The sequence below is a fragment of the Nicotiana sylvestris genome, chromosome 6 (assembly GCF_000393655.2).
Source record: "Nicotiana sylvestris chromosome 6, ASM39365v2, whole genome shotgun sequence".
NCBI lineage: Eukaryota > Viridiplantae > Streptophyta > Magnoliopsida > Solanales > Solanaceae > Nicotiana > Nicotiana sylvestris.
In genome coordinates, this window is record NC_091062.1 from 154,054,930 (window position 1) to 154,060,929 (window position 6,000).

Below are 6,000 nucleotides of genomic sequence, written 5' to 3' on the forward strand. Positions count from 1 at the left end.
CACTTAACAGAATCTGCCACTTGGCCAGCTTGCCAGTGGGAATGGGCTTTTGAAAGATGTACTTCAATGGATCCATTCTGGATATGAGGTATGTAGTGTAGGCATAGAAATAGTTCCTCAGCTTCTGGGCTACCCAAGTCAGAGCATAACAGGTGAGTTCCAACAGAGAATATCGGGCCTCGTATGGGGTGAACTTCTTGCTGAGATAATAGATGGCCTGCTCCTTCCTTCCCATTTCATCATGTTGCCCCCGAACACAACCGAATGCTCCATCCAATACTGCAAGGTAGAGCAATAGAGGTCTTCCCGGCTTAGGCGGCGTCCTTCTTCAACATCTTAAAGATTGGCTCACAAATGACAGTAGATTGTGCTATGAACCGGCTAATGTAGTTAAGTCTTCCCAAGAAACTCATTACGTCCTTCTTGTTCTTTGGCGGTGGCAACTCTTGAATGGCTTTAACCTTTGACGGATCCAGTTCTATTCCTCGGTGACTCACAATGAACCCAAGTAGTTTTCCGACAGGAACCCTGAATGCACATTTTGCTGGATTCAGCTTCAAGTTGTGCCTTCTTAGTCTATTGAAGAACTTCTTCAAATCTTCCATGTGATAAGTGGCTTTCTTGGACTTGATGATGACGTCATCTATATAAACCTCGATTTCCTTGTGTATCATATCACGGAAAATGGTAGTCATGGCCCTCATGTAGGTGGCCCCAGCATTCTTTAACCCAAACGGCATCATCTTGTAACAATACATTCCCTACAGCATAATAAAGGTCGTTTTCTCAGTATCTTCTTCATCCATCCAGATCTGATGATACCCAACAAAATAATCAACAAATGACTGCAGTTCGTGCTTGGCGCAATTGTCAATTAGAATGTGTATGTTTGGCAAGGGGAAGTCGTGTTTGGGACTGGCCCGGTTGAGGTCCCGGTAGTCGACACAGACTCTGACCTTCCCGTCCTTCTTTGGTACTGGCACGATGTTGGCTAACCATGTTGGATACTATACTAATCTGAGAACCTTAGCTTTGACTTGCTTGGTGACTTCTTCCTTGATTTTCAAACTCATGTCAGGCTTGAACTTCCTGAGCTTCTACTTTACCGGTGGGCATGTCAGATCAGTTGACAGCTTGTGCGCCACAATAGATGTACTCAAACCAGTCATGTCATCATACGACCAGGCGAATATGTCCTCATATTCCTTCAGAAATTCTGTGTATTCTTCCTTTTCTGTTGGTGTCAAATGAACGTTGATCCGAGTTTCTTTGACATTTTCTGCATCTCCTAGGTTAACAATCTCGGTCTCGTCCAGGTTGGACTTAGGTTTGTTCTCAAAATCCTTAACCTCTTTAACAACCTCTTCTGGTATATCATCTTCCTCTGAGTTCGTTTGTCGCGTTGTCTCGTTACATTTCACAGTCGTTGGTTCATCAAGATAAGTAATATTAATACTGTAAATAAAGTAAATGAGAGAAAGTAATAAGAGTAAGATAAGAAAAAATCGAAATGCTTTGAAAAATTCCATAACTTTTTTGAACATTGAAGATCTTATTGCGAAATTAAAAGGCAAAAGGAAAGTCAACTAGTAAAAAATGAAAAATAGTGCATGATGCTTATTCAGCCTTGCTACCCCGAGGCTTTCCGGGCTCTGGTGGTTCTGATGGACCAATTGTTGAGGTGCGCTCCTCGGCTCACGGCTTGTATGGAAGGGCCTTCCTCCCCCTCCTCCTCGAAAATGACACAGCAATCCATGTCATCCTCTTCCAAAAACAAATCCCTCATCGCTGCCAGTGTTTCCTCTTCTTTTGACCCATATATAACATCAGCTGGCTGGAAAATCTGCTCCAAGTGAGGTATCAGATGCTCTAGTGGATAATAAGGCCCGCGCCATGGCAACGACCATTCATTGAACTCTTTCCAGGTGTACTCACATCCCAGACCGAAGGTGGTGCCATGTTTCTTTAGTTTGATAGGTTTAGCAATTCCTTGGAGGTTCTTGCCAAGTCCCTTGCCTGGCTCTATCCGTACCAGTTCAATATGCTTTCGATTTTGTTGTCCCACCATTTATCCTTGTCAACGGCGTTGACTCGCTCGATGTGGTGATAGGTTTCTCCGCCTATCTTCCTTCTTCCTCTGATCGCTTGGATGGTCTGGAGATTGTATATGGGATTGCTACCGTCGCCGTGGATGATCACCTCTTGGTGATTCCACTCAAATTTCACTGCCTGATGTAGGGTTGATTCTACAGCTCCAGCGGCATGAATCCATGGTCATCCCAAGAGCAAGTTGTAAGATGCCGGCACGTCTATTACTTGAAAGTCGACATCAAACCAAGTAGGCCCCATCTGTAAACACAGGCTGATTTCCCCAATAGTGGACCTTTGGGAACCGTCGAAGGCTTTGACGTTAATGGCCCCATATTTGATCTCATACAGCCCTTTCCCTAATGTTCTGAGTGTTACCAGCGGACAAATGTTAAGGCTAGACCCTCCATCGATCAGGACCCTGGTGATAAAATAATCCTTGCATTGCACGGTGATGTGCAACGCCTTGTTCTGGCTCAGCCTTTCTGGTGGCAACTCATCTTTATGAAAAGTGATTTTGTGACTCTCCAATACCTGTCCCACCATATTTGCCATTTCTCCTCCGGTGATGTTGCTTGGTACATACGCCTCACTCAGCACCTTCAATAAGGCACTCTTATGTGCGTCAGAGCTTTGTAGCAGAGCTAATAGAGATCTGGACTGGCGTTTTGTTCAACTGATTAATGACTGAATACTCTTTGGCATGTATCTTCCTCCAGAGGTCGTCGGGCCCAACTTCAGTGATGGCTGGCCGTCCAGATGCCTGCTTACTCGACTCAGCCAAGTGTTCTGGAGTATAAACCCTGCCGGTCCTTGTCATACCCTATGCCACAACTGCTTCTCCGAACTTGGTTTTCCCTTTCCTTCTTGCCTCGGCTGTGTAATCCCATGGTATGGCCTTTGTGTGGAACGGTGTTATGGCTGTCATTGCTATCGGAATGGGCACCCTTGCTTTGGAAGGCAACACAACAACCTCAAATGGCGTAAGTGCCTTTGGGGACCCAAACTCGACCTCAATTGGTGTTGGCGTCTTTGCAGGGGGTGGTGCTTCAAACTCAAGTGGTACAAACATATTCACCTCGGCATCCCCAGAAGGTTGAATCTGAACCACAATCGGGTTAAGGGTGACTATTGATTTCTTTGGCTCGTCATCTTCTGCGATTAATCCGATCGATCCTTTGGGGTCCCAATAATCCTCTATCTCAATCATGTGAACGCCTCCACCCTTGTGGTCTGGTAGAGGGTTTCTGCGGATGTTCGGAGCAGGCTCTTTTTCCACAATGATGTTGTTGTCAATCAAAGCTTGGATCTTATCCTTCAGAGATCGACCCTCATTAATAGTATACCCTTTCATGCCGGAATGGTATGCACAAGTTTTGTTTGGGTTGACCCATTGGGAGGGGTTTTCGGGGGTTATGGCAGGGATATGGGTGACATAACCAGCAGTTGTGAGCCTTTCATATAGCTGGTCAATTGGTTCGGCAATAGCGGTATACTGTTTGGGAGGTCTGCGGTCGAAATTTGGTCGGGGTCTAGGAAAGTTTTGGCGAGGGGAGGTGATTGATAGTGGGCTTGTTGGGTGTTGTAGGCTTGGTAGACGTGTGCGGGTTGGGAGTGTCTAGATGAAGTAGGTTGATATGTGGGTGGTGGAGGTGATTGGTAAGTAGGTGGTGGAGCTTGGTAAGAGGGCGAGGGTGCTTGGTAATTTTGGGTAGGTAGATATGTGAGTGGAGGCATCGGGTAGGCTTGGTATTTGATAAGGGATTTGGTTCTCTGTGAAACCATCACGGCGCTCACGTCCCTCTTCTTGGACATGCCACCAGACTGTAGAGCCTTGTTGGTAGCCTGCAAAGCTTCAAGGTTTGTGACCATGCCACTTTTTATACCTTCCTCGATCCTCTCCCCCAGCTTGATGATGTCGGAAAATTTCTGGCTTTAAATCACCATCAACCTTTCATAGTACTGTGGGTCTTGAGCTCGAAGGAAAAACCTGTTCATTTGTTCTTCTTCTAAAGCCGGTCTGACCTTAGCAGCTTCTGATCTCCAATGAGTGGCATACTCGTGGAAAGTCTCCGTAGGTTTCTTCTTTAGGTTCTAGATGTAGAACATATCTGGCGCATTCTCCGTGTTGAACTTGAACCTATCCATGAAATCAGACGCCATACTTACCCAATTCGACCACTTTTTCGAGTCTTGGCTAATGTACCAAGACATAGCATCTCCTTTCAAACTTCTCATAAAAAGATTCATGCGAATCTTTTCGTCCTTCCCTACTCCGACCAGCTTGTCGCAGTATGTCCTTAAATGGACTTTGGGATCCCCTGTACCATCAAACATTTCGAACTTAGGAGGTTTGTACAGTTCGACATCTGGTTGTATGCAGAGGTCTTCGTAGTTAATCCCTCGATTCCCTTGCTTCCTTCAACACCCTGAACTCGGCTAGTCAACTTCTTGAGTTCTGCGGCTAGGTTTCTGATAAGGGAGTCTTTGTCATCGGATCAGGGGTGCTTGAGACGGGTGGAATAGAGTGTGGTATGGTTTCCACATAGATGGAGGTGTTATGGTGAGTGTGGAGATGATCATTTGTGGAGTTTAGTGGTTCAAGGATGAGTAGCGGGGTGTTGTTAGAAGTGTGGCAAGTGTTACAGTGGAGATGGGGAGCGGGATGGTTTTGTGGTTTCGGGATGTTTTGTGGAGGTATGGGGTTTTGAGTGTTAGGAAAGTTGATATTTGGGGTGGTGAGGGAAAACGACAAGCTTGCCAAATTCCGGACTTGATCAAGTTCCTCCTGAAATTTCAGCAGTTTCTGCTTGAGTTGGGATGCACCTTCTTTGTAGACATGAGTACCCTGAGTGATTTCTACTCGTTCAACCGAGTTTTCCTTTCTGATGTTGCTCAAATCTCCCATTTTCCCCTTGTTCCTGTTTCTGACGGGACTAGGAGGAGGAATGGGTGGAGGGCCCTTGGATCTTGTGGAGTATGATGACGATGTCAGAGTGCATGAACTAACCTTTAGGGAGGGGAATAAAACAAAAGTAAAAACAAAAAGGTAGCAAGTTAGTACGGATTATAAGGAAAAGATGTTGCGATATTTAAACACATAGTGTGAGAATATAAACCGTGTCCTAATTTTGGAGCCTCGTTGTGACCGAGGTAGGCCTAGCGACAAGTTGATTTGGAGAACTTATAATGCTAAATGCCTCATTTTATTGATAAAGATAAGACGAATCCCAAAACGACACTAAAATAGCAGAAGGTAAAATGTCACTACTGGCCATTGGCCTTATTACATTTAAAGCAAAATAAAAGGAATCCTAACTACTTAGTCCCAGAAGGACCTTCCCCAGACTCGGCATCTTTGGCTCCATCGAACAGCTTCACCAGCTCATGAAGTCCCAGCAGCAAGTAGGCTCTGGCCAGGTGTCCACCTTCGTTTCCCTTAGCATTCTGGCAGTCCTCGATCCTTTTAAGAAACTTTCTTTCCAGCTCCACTAAACCCCGCTCCAAGTATCCTAATCTCTTGTTGGCAGTGATAGCCATGTCTTTCCATTCTTCAATCAGTTTTTGGTTGGCTTCTTGTATCTCCCGGTGCTCGCTTTCACATTCTCGAATCCTCTTGCGCAGTTGGTTGTATTTGACTTGTGCTTCTGCCCTTTCATCGATGATTCTGTGACCTCGAACAAACCCGGGTTAGCCCAGACCATTGTGATTATCCTCCAGCCAGCCTGAATAGTATGGTGTGCAGCCAGCATGGTATCTGTCAGGCTCGATAGTATTTCTCCCCATGATGATCTTTCAATGCCACATATGCTGAGCTTGGCACTTATAAGGACTGTCATCAGCTTCGACCCTTGGTATAACCTATTTCCTACCAGCCTGTCTCATAACTCGGAGAGGGACATAAGGGTAGGT